General features: G+C 47.3%; 1 pseudogene; it reads right to left on the reverse strand.

Annotated features, from left to right (window-relative positions):
- Positions 1-293: 293 nt before the first annotated feature.
- LOC135628391 (subtilisin-like protease SBT5.4) lies at positions 294-9,039 on the reverse strand (annotated as a pseudogene).
- Positions 9,040-13,184: the final 4,145 nt, after the last annotated feature.

Here is a 13,184-nt window from a genome sequence, read left to right on the forward strand (position 1 = left end):
ATATACTAATAATGTTTTTATCGATTAAAGCTATTTTTATGTATAATTAACTTATAAAAAGAAAATGATAAAAAATATCCTATAAAAATTTATCAGATACTAATAAATTTAATTTAAAAATAAATATAAAATTGTTTCAATTTTTTGAAAGATATTGACTAAATTAAGTGGTTAACACTTTTTTAAATTATTGAAATATTTTTTTCCGACTATTTTTAAGCCATAAAGACTTACAGATTATTGAAATATTTTATCATGCATTAAGTATTATTGATATGTATAGACGAAGACATCATATTAATTTTATCAATCCAGTCAGTGAATAACAATACAATCTTAAACAAAGCTTCAATTTTTTCTCTAATTAAAATATCAAACATGTTCAAAATGTATAATTTAAGTATAATATTTCACTGATGATTAGTAAAATATGAGTTGACCTAATATTTTGCAAAGTACAGTGACCTTTATCGTTGTTTATAAATAATCACATTGAATCTTCCTTATTTCTTTTGATTTCCTCTTCTCATTCTTATGCAGGTGGAGAAGTTTGATAGGGTGCTTAATTACTCATGCGATCACTTCTGACATAAAATTGACGAATTGATATGACAGTGGAATGGAAATACTGCCATTGCTGAATGCTTACTTACATACTGGGAGAGAGAAGATGCTTATACCAAGAACTACAAAGCAGCAGACAACGTCTGTGCATGCGTGGCTACCAACGATCCAGAACTATGATGTTGCTTCTCACGTTGCGGGTGCCATCCGACCACGTGATGTACCCAAGAACGTTGATGGGTTTCTGATTGGGTTTGTTCGGCTTCGCCTCCACGGTGTACGTCTTCTCCTCCCCGACGCTCTTGAACTCGAGGGTCGACGGAGTCACCGACAGTGTGATCCCGACGGGCTGCGTGACCTGCACCTTGTATGTGCCAGGCGGGCCGACGTTCTTCACGGTGCGCGTCGCGGTCGCCGTCGTCGTGGGGTAGCGGATGGCTATCATGGGGTAGTTCAGGTTGTGCTCCTCGATCTTCTGCTTCGGGCAGAAGCATAGGGCGGGTCGGTGAAGTGGGCGAGCTGAGTCGAGTTGTACCCCATCGAGCACAGCAGGTCCAAGTAGTCGGTGGGCTTCAGGTCGTACACCAAACCCGGATCCATCGCATTGTTCGGCTGAATGTTCCCAGCTCCGAATCTCCATGGATCGGTTTGTGATCCCATAAAGTTCTTAATCGGATACCCTGCGTCGTCCAGAATTGTTGCTGTTGCGGGAAACAACTGTATGCCGTGGCCTCAGGGCCGTCGCGGCTTGGTTCGGGTCCGAATGCGGGGGGATCTCACACGGCGTTCCTCGGGACAGCCGGGGTGGCCGATTGCAATGGTCCGGGCGGGACGTTGCATGTGGAGCGAAGCCTCACCGCGGCGACGGGAAGGTGCGACCTCGCCTTTGTTCCTGCACACAGGTCGGGTCGGTAGGTCGGCCCAACCCCTCCGACGATCAAGTCAAGTGATGTGGAAGGGAGTTTTTCTAGCGAAGAAGTGTCCTCCCCCTCGTCTAGAACTCAGGGGTATTTATAGGGCAGTTTAGTATTACCTGATGTGCATGCCTGCGGGAGGCAGGATCGTACCTCTGATGGCGTCTGACGTTGCTATTGACGTTGCGTGGAGAACCGACTTGCCGCAGGGTATGGGCGAGGGTCGGTTGTCGTCCTCCTCTGACTCGGTCAAGCGCGCAGGGTCAGACAACGATAAAGTCGTTGTCTGAGAGCGGATGACGTCAGGGCGTGTCGAGTCAGCATTATTACCCTCCTCCTCGAGCAGAGTGGCGCCCAGGTGAGGCCGACGTCGTGACACGTCATGTCGCCATTATTACCCCTATCATATTCCCCCCCCGGAAGAAGCTATGCGTCGGTTATTGCAATTGGGGGGAATTCGAGGCATGGCTTTGTCCCTTGGTGCCGTAGTAGTCTCAGGCGACATGAGGTCAAGCTCGTCTCAGGCGGTCAAGCGAGAGCATAGGGCCGAGGAGCACGACGCAGGCGGGCTGGCCGCGCAGGTGTCTCGAGAACATGGGACCAAGGAGCACGACGCAGGCGGGCCGGCCGCGCAGGTGTGTCTCGGGAACATGGGGCCAAGGAGCACGACACAGGCGGGCTGGCCGCGCAGGCGTGGTCTCAGGCATTATGCAGCTGAGGAGCACGACACATGCAGACAGACCGCGTAGGCGTGGTCGCGAGGGTCATGCGGCCGAGTAGCACGACGCAGGCAAACAGACCATGCAGGCGTGGTCACGAGGGTCATGCAGCCGAGTAGCACGACGCAGGCAGACAGACCGCGCAGGCGTGGTCTCGAGCATTATGCGGCCGAGGAGGTGGCTTTGGGCAGCCTGCAATCGAGGAGGTGGCCTCGGGCATTATGCGGCCGAGGAGGTGGCTTTGGGCAGCCTGCAGCCGAGGAGGTGGCCTCGGGCATTATGCGGCCGAGGAGCACGACGCAGGCGGGCTGGCCGCGCAGGTGTGTCTCGGGAACATGGGACCAAGGAGCACGACGCAGGCGGGCCGGCCGCGCAGGTATGTCTCGAGAACATGGGGCCAAGGAGCACGACGCAGGCGGGCTGGCTGCGCAGGTGTGGTCTCAGGCATTATGCGGCCGAGGATCACGACGCAGCGATCACCTGAAGAAGGGGAGGCAGCGATCACCTGATCGGGCAAGGAAACGGGACATGGCGACAAGCCTCCCGTTAAGGCGTTGTAGGTCTTTGACCATCCGAGGTGACTGCATATTGATTATCGCCTGGACTTTCTCCGGGTTGGCGTCAATTCCTCTTTCGTGTATGATGAACCCGAGGAACTTTCCCGAGGTAACGCCGAAGGCGCACTTCGCGGGGTTGAGCCTTATGTCGTACTTGCATAGTGTGGCGAACGCCTCGGCCAGATCGACCAGGTGGGCTCCCGCCTCTTGGCTTTTGACAATCATGTCATCGACGTAAACTTCCATGTTTCGCCCGATTTGGTGGGTGAACATTTTGTTTACTGTTCTCTGGTATGTAGCCCCGACGTTCTTCAATCCGAAGGGCATGACCTTGTAGAAGTAGACCCCTTGATCGATGAGGAAGGTCGTATGCTCTTGGTCTTCGGGTGCCATTCTGATCTGGTTGTACCCCGAGAAGGCGTCCATAAACGAGAGGCGGGCGTGTCCGGCCGTAGCGTTGACCAACTGGTTGACTTTTGGAAGGCGATAGCAATCCTTCGGGCATGCATCGTTGAGACTGGTGTAATCAACGCACATCCTCCAGCTTCCATTAGCTTTCTTGACGATGACTACATTGGATAGCCATTGTGGGTATTTGGCTTCTTCTATAAAGTCCGCCTCTAAGAGTCGACCCACTTCTTCTCGTATGGCCAACTGCCGATCAGGGGCCCGCCGCCTGGGCTTTTGTTTTACAGGGCGGGCGTCGGGTGAAATACTGAGGTGATGCTGTGCGACCGTCGGGTCGATGCCCGTCATGTCAGATGGCGACCAGGCGAAGACGTCGGCATTCTTCTGTAGGAGGCCGACGAGCTATCTTCGTTCTTGCTCGGGTAGCTCCGACCCGATCTTAACCGTCTGCTCTGGTCGATCCTCTAACAGCGGCACGTCGATGGTGGACCCCCTCGGGTCAGGATGGGGGGCTGCCTTCTTCATCTCCCGGGGGTCCGCCAACGGTGGTTCGACACTGGCCCTCTTGTGTAACGAAACGGCGGTCAGGTAGCAACACCTGGATTCTCGGGGACTTCTTGCGACCTCTCCGGTCCCAGCGTGGGTCGGGAACTTCACAGTTTGGTAGTAGGTCGAGACGACAGCTCTGATTTTGTTGAGGGTCGGCCGACCGAGAATGGCGTTATATGCAGCGGGGAGGTCGATTACCAGGAAGGTGGTCATCACCGTCTTCGACCTCGATGGGGCTCCCAGGGTCAAGGGTAAAGTGATCGCCCCTAGCGGCGAGATTGAATCACTGGTGAATCTGGTGAGTGTCGAGAATATCGGCTTCATGCTATCTCCGGATAAGTCGAGCTTTTGGAAGGCGTCGAAGTAGAGTATGTCGGCTGAGCTCCCGGTATCGACCATGATCCTTCTTACTTGCGCATTGGCTATTCTGGCCGATATCACGAGCGCATCGTCGTGCTCGGTTTGTTCGGATGCCTCGGTCGGGAAGGTGATGTTAGGCTCGGGCCCGTGCCTGGGAGCTTCAGCTGGAGCGGCTCTGGCGTACGCCTTTCTTCTGGTCATAGAATCCCCGCCATATGTGGGGCCGCCAGCTATTACGTCGATGTGTCATTCGATGGGACCCTCCGGGCGCGGTGAAAGTTCCTTGTCCGGTAGGAGGTACTAACCGAGGTGTCCCCTACGAATGAGCTCCTCGATCTGCCTCTTTAGCTCTCGACACTGTTCAGTGTCATGCCCATGTTGCCGGTGGAAGCGGCAGTACTTCGATTGGTCCGCCAGCGCCCGCGGATTCCTCATCGGGTAAGGTTCTTTGAGCAGTCCCTTTTCCCTTATGTGGAGGAATATTTCCGTTCGGGACGAGTTCAAGGCTGGGAGAGGGGGCCTCGATGTCGGCAGGTCGGATCTGTCCAACCTACGCCGAGACGCAGCGGGTTGCTATTGCCGGGGCGGCTCCGGCTTGACCCTCTTGTGCTCTTCGCGCTTCCCGGCCATCCATGTCTCTGCGGCGACGAACTGGCTCGCCCGCTGGAGCATCTCGGGTACCGCCGTGGGGGGATGCTCCACCAAAGACCAGAAGAACCTGGAGGGCCGCAGGCCTATCATGAACGCCTGCATCAATAGAGAAGGGTGAGCGTTTGAGAGTCCTCGGATCTGCATCGTAAAACGGTTTACGAAGTGGGAGAGGGGCTCGTCCTCCCTTTGGTGGAGTCCGAGGAGCAACGCCACGGACGACTTCGGACGGGCGTAGGCGAGGAAGTTGAGCTCGAAGTCTCGGGCGAGCTGATCGAAGGAAGAGATGGTCCCGGTCTTCAGGCCGCTGTACCATGCGCGGGCCGATCCCCTCAAGGTCGTTGGGAACGCCCTGCATATCAAGGCGTCAGAAGTCCCATATAGAGCCATTTGGGCGCGAAACGCGGCCACGTGATCCGCGGGGTCAGTGGCACCATCATAGGCGTCCAGGGATGGGAGCCGGAAGTGTGGTGGAATCACTTGATCTTGTATTTCGGGTGCGAATGGTGACCCTTATCCGTCCGCCCCGAGCTCCCCCTTTGACCTACGAACCTCCTGCTGTACTTCGTCGAGGCGTTGATTGAAGAGGCGCAACTGGGCTCGCAGGGCGTTCGTCGAGTCCGCGGGTGGCACCTCAGGCTCTGGGCGACTCGACATGCCTTTCGCCTCTCGGTCTCCGAGCTGGGCCGTTCGGTTTCGAGGCGAAATTGGGCGCTCGGGGAGTGGCGTGTGCGTCCGGGCGGGGGGCTCATGCTGTTGCAAAGGCTGGGTTGCATGTGGGGGCGTCGGCTGGGAGACGGGCGGGATGATAGTCTGCATCACGCCCGCTAGCGCTCGGACTTGGTGAGCGAGATCATGGAAGGCTTCGGGCGAAACAGGTGGCGGGCCAACGGGGACGTCGGGTGGCGACAAACCCGGGTCGTTGAACAGCCGCCAGTAGCGCTCCGATGTCGTGGCAGGGCGCTCGTCACGGGGTTCATCCCGCAGAGGATGTTCTTCTGGGGTGTTGACCGGACGCGACCCCATGGCTGCGGGTTCGCCAGGGTGGATCTGCTGATCGCTCGACATTCGGGCCCTCCTTCTAGCGCCAAAATGTTACGGAAAACAACTGTATGTCGTGGCCTCGGGGCCATCGCGGCTTGGTTCGGGTCCGAATGCGGGGGGATCTCGCACGGCGTTTCTCGGGACAGCCGGGGTGGCCGATTGCAATGGTCCGAGCGGGACATTGCGTGTGGAGCGAAGCCTAGCCACGGCGACGTGAAGGTGAGACCTCGCCTTTGTTCCTGCACACAGGTCGGGTCGGTAGCTCGGCCTGACCCCTCCGACGATCAAGTCAGATGATGTGGAAGGGAGTTTTTCTAGCGAAGAAGTGTCCTCCCCCTCGTCTAGAACTCGGGGGTATTTAAAGGGCAGTTTAGTATTACCTGATGTGCCTACCTACGGGAGGCAGGATCGTACCTCTGATGGCGTCTGACGTTGCTATTGACGTTGCGTGGAGAACCGACTTGCCGCAGGGTATGGGCGAGGGTCAGTTGTCGTCCTCCTCTGACTCGGTCAAGTGCGCGGGGTCAGACAACGATGAAGTCATTGTCTGAGAGTGGATGACGTCAGGACGTGTCGAGTCAGCATTATTACCCTCCTCCTTGGGCAGAGTGGCGCCCAGGTGAGGCCGACGTCGTGACACATCATATCCCCTATCAGTTGCTGCCAAAGGAAGACTAACCATTCAGCATCAAAACTACAAACAGAGAGAGCGAGCGAGAGAGAGAGAGAGAGAGAGTCATACCGGTAGTTAAAATTGCGGATTTAATGGCAGCAGGGGTCCAACCTGGGTGGAGAGTTTTGAGGAGACCGACGACGCCGGCAACGTGAGGGCACGCCATCGAAGTACCAGATAACAGATGATAACGAACGGAAGGATTGAGAAAATCCTTATCTTTCTTTGGAGCTTGACTGTAGGCAGCAAGAATATTCACTCCCGGTGCAGCGACGTCGGGCTACGCAAGAAACTACGATGAGCAACGAGGGTTACGGACGAGATCAAACGAACAAGCAAAAAGCGACACCTTTGTGATCAGTGGGTTATGGTAATTGGGTCCAGGAGAAGAGAAGTAGGCCACCGCAGGCGCCTGCCGGCCCGTCTTTAGCTCCGTTGTCGGCCCGGAGATCGAAAGGTCATTTGATCTACAGTCATCCATCGACATGTTACGAGGACGTATACGGAAGAGATGATAAGAAGTCGAGTGTTCCTCTGTACTTGGAGTCACGGATGTTCGATTGAAGAGCTTGACCATCTTTTTCGGAGATCAGCAGATGCGCCTGGTCCATGAAGGCGGTCATCAGGAAGTTGTCGCCGCGTTTATTGTTGTCGATGACAATCGTTCCGGCGGCGCCAGGCACCTGAGGGAAGTCGTCTAGTAGAGGCGGCGGAGGACCACGCTGGCACAAGACGATCTTGCCCTCCACCTTTGCAGCATCGATGGAATGCGGATCGCACAACGTGCTACTGATGATGACCACCAGTTCTCGCTTCAACTCTCGGAAACGGTCAATGGAATGCATGAATTTAAGTGCTTACGCGTCATCCTTGGAAGCATTAGCAGCTATGGCGTCGACAGCTCTGATCAATGTGTATTTCTTCCCTGTATCAAGAGATTTCAGCGTGAAGCTCCTGCCCTGAGAAGAAGATCTGTTGATTAGAATTGTTTCCTACGTTTTCTGAGCTTAGATCAGCATGAGAAAGTAGGGGAAGGAAGAAGATGGAATCCGACCTGTATCTGCTTGTTGTTGGTGGAAGTAATGGTCTGTTTGAAGTCCCTGTCGATGGTGCTGGCGGCCACGGTGATCACCCAAGGGGCGGCGTTGTTCACGACCCCTAAAAGGAAAGGGCCGCTGTTGCCGGCTGAGCACACCACGGTGATGCCTTGGGCAACAGCGTGGAACGCACCGATCGCGGAGCTGTCGCTGAAGTAATCTACGCTTCACGCGCCGCCTCCGAGAGAGACGGAGATGACGTCGACGCTGTCTTGGATGGCGGCGTCGAAGGCCGCGAGCAAGTCGGCGCCGTTGCACTGACCACTGCAGCTGGCGGTGGGAGGCGCGTTGGGCTCGTCGCACAGGTTCCAGCACACTTTGTACGCCGCGACGCGGGCGTGCGAGGAGCCGCCCTTGGCCGTTCCCTTGGCGTTGCCGAGGACCTCAGCGTCGGGGACGAAGTTGCCGGCGGCGGTGGAGAGGGTGTGGGTGCCGTGCCCGTGGTGGTCGCGCGGGGACGTCACATTGAGCGTCACGTTGTTTGCGGCCTCGAAGCCGTGATAGAATGACTTCGCTCCGATGAGTTTCCTGCATCAACCGGAAGAACACAACGTTGGATTCCCACCATACCATGAATCCCAAACTGATCTGGAAACTAAGATATCCTCTGATAGATTGCATTCACTTGTTGCAAGTAACTCCATCAGTTGGATCTTTTGGGCACTCTCCTTTGCACCTCGTTGGGACGTCGCCGAAGCCATCGTCTTTGAAGCTCGCCGACTCAGGCCACACACCTGAAGCATGAGGGATTAAGGAGATGAAGAAGGAGCAAACAAGATCACACTGCTCGAAAGGGTTAGGAAGCGCACCGGAGTCGATATTAGCGATGATGGAGTCGCTGCCATACTTCGCTGCGGTCCAAATGGACGAATTCGACACACTACCGTCGTCTCCTTCCACGTGAAGGAAGGCCCATGACCGTGTAGTCTGCAGCTCGTAGTTGATGCTCTCAAACACGGATAAAACACCAGGATGCTCTGCAAACAAGAAGTTGATTCATGAAAGCACTTGTTTCAGCATGAAAGAGACGGACAGGGTACTGACCTCTGATCAGAGTCGCTTCTTCTTCTTCCAGTGTTGCGGCAAACCCATTGATATGCTTGTTGTAGGAGTAGAAGATGGTTTCCCCAGCCTTCTCCTTGCTACAGAAAACTCGAGCATGAATATGAGACTTCTACAAGATCAATATAAGACAAATCTGCCTGCCTGTAACTCTTAGGTACCTTCCCAGCATAGATCCCAGCAGCTCGTAGTGAGAGTCTGTGGCTCGAGCGTAATCTTCTACAGTAGCTTGGGGGCCATGAGAGTGTGCACCAAGGTACACAATATAAGGCTGCAATGGAGCAGAACACAAAATGAGGAGTTGCTTTACTGGAAATCACATTATGTAGCGAATTGCTGCACAGCACTGCTAACCTTCTTGCCGGCGACCACTGCATTCTGAAACAACGAGAGAACAGGAGTTGCAGAAAGAAGAAAGAGTGATCTGCTTGTTTGAATCCCCATGATTCTGTTCCTCGATCGACACTTGGTTCGCTGAAGGCCTCCGAAGGCTCTTATAGTAGGAAGAATTTGTTACGCAACCTTCGAATGAGTTTTTAACAAAGAATCTTATCCTATTGATTAAGGATGCAATCTTTAACAAAGAATCTATTTGATAAGGAATATTCTAACAATTAATCTCATCCTTCGTTGACCCTTATAGCACCATACCGTTTGGACAAAACGTCAAAGTTTTACGATCATTACAGACCTGTTTTCCCTCAGGATGGAACGCTAGATAGAAGGTATTATAATCATTGCAAATAATTCTCTCGATCGAACATGTATAAAAGCTGACCCACGGTGCTAGCCCAGAAGTTCAATCTCTTGAGAATAGTCCCTTTACACTATAAATTATCCCAAAACTAACTTAAGCATCGAAGGAGTTGAGTAAAGAAACACCTTCCATGAACACATCAATGAGCCATAATCCACTTTGGCTCAGTCTCGAGCCCACCTCGGATGCTCGAACTTCACCTGACATTTGCCTCAGTGCCACCTCACACACCATAAGCCTCCATTAATCACCTCCTAATTATTAGGGAACCTTATCATATAGATATTTTGTTGTAATCGTGTTTTTGATGATAACCTTATCCTATAGATTAAGGATGCAATCTTCTCCAAAAATTTATGATAACTTTAGATTAAGGATGCAATCTTCTTTAGAAATTTCTAAACATAAAATCTATCTGATAGAAAATATTCTGATAACTAATCTCATTTTATGAGTTGGTTGTCATAGGGGTGCCAATGTAAAAAATGAGGGCCTAGTCACCCCCCATGAGGCCATGACATGGAGGCAGCTATAGCATGTTGACCCTCGTGGATGATAGTTTATAGGGGGTCATTTGGGTCGGCCCTATCGGCCTTTGTGGATAGCAATCTATGAGCGACTGTTCGGATCTACCCCCCTCGATCGACCCCCATGGATAAAATGCTAAAGGAAAGCATCACGTTACGGTCATTATAGGTATGCCACCCTCGTGGACAGAACATTAGAGGGATGACATTATAATCGTTACAAACCTGTCACTAACGTGGATGGAATGCTAGAGGGAAGATGTTATGATCGTTACAAATGATTCACTCAATCAGACAAGTATAAAAGTTGACTCTTAATGCTAGCCGAAGGGTCGGATCTATTAGGAAACCTAAGGCAGCATCATATGTACAATAAAAGAACAAAAAATAAAAATATCATATTTCTCGTAGAAAAAAGTTTCTCATTATCTTGCGAAGATTTGTGTGTAAAAAATTTTGCAAAACTAAAAGCTACGCATATATAAAAGATTCATTACCTAAGGAGATCATATATCCCTGAAAACTTATAGATTTATATGAGAGGAAAGGAGGTTAGATGTCCCCATCTCTAGCGGTGATGAACACGGTAGATGTATGAGATCTCTCTTAGAATTTTTTATGTCAAATCTTTTGACAATGGTATATATGTACCTGGACTGAGACAAGCCAATCAACCACTTGAATATATCTCTATAAATCTGAATAGTACCAAGAAGGTGATAGCGCTCATTCTTACCTTTCTGTATACACAAGGCTCATCTTCATTCTTAACGAAGTCATAAGATCTGATCATCTCATCAAATCTTATGTTCCAACTTCGGGAAACTTACTTTAATCCATAGATGAACTTAACAACATGCATACCTTATCTAAACTTTCTTTAGACATAAATCCTTTAGGTTGTATCATATACACCTCTTTCTTGAGATTGTCATTGAGGAACATAGTTTTCACGTACATCTGTCAGATCTCATAATCATGGTATGCTACAATAGCCAATATAATTTTGATGGATTTTAGCATAACTACGGATGAGAAGATTTCATCATAATCAACACCTTGCATTTGATAATATCCCTTAGCCACTAGCCTTGCTTTATAGGTCACACATTTCCATCTACTTCGATCTTCTTCTTGAAGAGTCACTTGAAACCAATGGGTACGATACTCTCAGGTGCATCAACTAGGTTATAAACCTTATTAGAGTCCTTGGAATCCAACTCAGAATCCATGACTTCTTGCCACTTCCTAGAGTCTATACTTGTAATAGTCTTCTCATAAGTATGAGAATCAATATCCTAAACATCATCTCTTCTTATATGTCTCACATATCTCTCAGGAGGATGGAGTACTCTATCGAACATATGTAAAGTCAAAACTTAGTGTGCTAGATACTTGAACAAAGTCGGGTTGTGGAATGATGTTTGAACTAGGTTCTCCAACTTCGTTCAACTCTATCATACTCCTATTGTCTCCACCAAGAATGTATTCCTTCTTAAGGAACACCACTTTTTTGGCTACAAAGATCTTTTGATTATCGTGGTGATAGAAATAACATCCAGAAGTTTTCTTGGGATATCCCACGAACTTATACCATTCTATCCTGGATTCCAACTTATAAGTATTGTGTCTCTTGTCGTGGGCGAGATAGCCTCAAATTTTAACAATCTTGATATCAACATTTTTTCCTTTCCATATATTATATTATGTATACATTACCGACTTAGTTGAACTCTGTTCGGAAGATAAACTGCATACTTTATGGTATATCCCTAGAATATGCTAGGTAGGTTGGCGAAACTCATCATGGATCGCACCATGTCTATTAGCATGCGATTGCTCTTTTTCGATATAATATTTTAATTTTAATAAAATTTAATTTAAAAATTAAAATCATGAGAAAAAGTTGATAATTAGGTTACCTCAATCTTAGTTTTAGGTGGGGATGTTCAAATCTTAGTTTTAGGTAGGGGTGTTCAAATTGGTTCAAATCATTTTTTTAGCTCAAATTAAAACTGATTTGAATTAATTCAAAATTAATTAATCTGGTTTGATGAACCAATTAATCAGTTTAACTTAATCAAATTAATAATTTATAAATTAAAAATGATTTAGTTTAGTTTAAATTGGTTAATCACATAAAAAAGATATTTATAGCTTTCAAAATCAAACTATTGGTGAATAAGTTTAGATCGAATCATCTTTGAATTAGTTTAAATTTAGTTTCGATTTAGTTTTATTTTCTAATTCAATTTGAACACTCCTAGTTTCAGTTTAGTTATAGACTAGTATAAATAATTTTAACAAATTTTAAATTTAAATTAAATGGTTACAATTTGAATCCTGGATGATTTCTTAATTAATTATATTTTAATTTTAATAAAATTTAGATTGAAATTAAAATTAGTAGAATAAATTGATAATTAGATTACTTTAATCTTAGTTTTTTTAAGACGTGTTCAAATCAGTTCTAATTAATTCAAATCGATTAAAAAATCAATTAATTTGTTTCAGTTAATTGGTTAATCAATTGAACTCAATCGGATTAATATCTTCTAAATTCAAATTGATTAATCAAATGAAAAAAATTAAATTGATAATTAGGTTGAAATTTAAATTTAAATTAAAATCAATTAACTAGGTTACTTCAATATTAGTTTTAGTTTGAATCAAATCATTTTTTTAGTTTGAATATTTAAATCGATTCAAAATTAATTAATCTAGTTTAATTAATTAGTTAATCAGTTGATTTCAATCGAATTAATATATTCTAAATTAATCTAAAACTAATTAGTTTAACTTTAAAATCAAACTATTGGTGATTCAATTCAGTTTGGATTCAATTTAATTTTCTAATTCGATTTGAACACCCATAGTTTTAGATTAGTGATAGACCACATAAATAATTTTAATAAATTCATATTTTAAATTAATTTTAAATTTAACAATTAAAATAATAAGAAAACAAAATGAGTAGGGTTCGTAGCATAGTGGTAGAGCATTCAGCTGTAGAAACCAACACCAACAATCCCTAAAATTAAAATTGAAGTAACCTAATTATAACATTTTAATTACTTTTTTCTTATGATTTTAAATTTAAATTTAAATTTAATATAAATTTAAAATTTATTAAAATTATTTATGCTGGTCTATCAGACCCAATTTGAATCAATTCGGATCCAATTTGAATTCTCTTGTCTTTGTTTTATGTTAGCATCTTTGCTTTAAGAGAATAATATTTTATAAAATACTTTTTATATGGTAATTTCATACATTTGAACGTGTATTTTTATGGTAATCTCTTT

This window comes from Musa acuminata, chromosome BXJ3-1 (genome assembly GCF_036884655.1).
Source record: "Musa acuminata AAA Group cultivar baxijiao chromosome BXJ3-1, Cavendish_Baxijiao_AAA, whole genome shotgun sequence".
Taxonomy (NCBI): domain Eukaryota; kingdom Viridiplantae; phylum Streptophyta; class Magnoliopsida; order Zingiberales; family Musaceae; genus Musa; species Musa acuminata.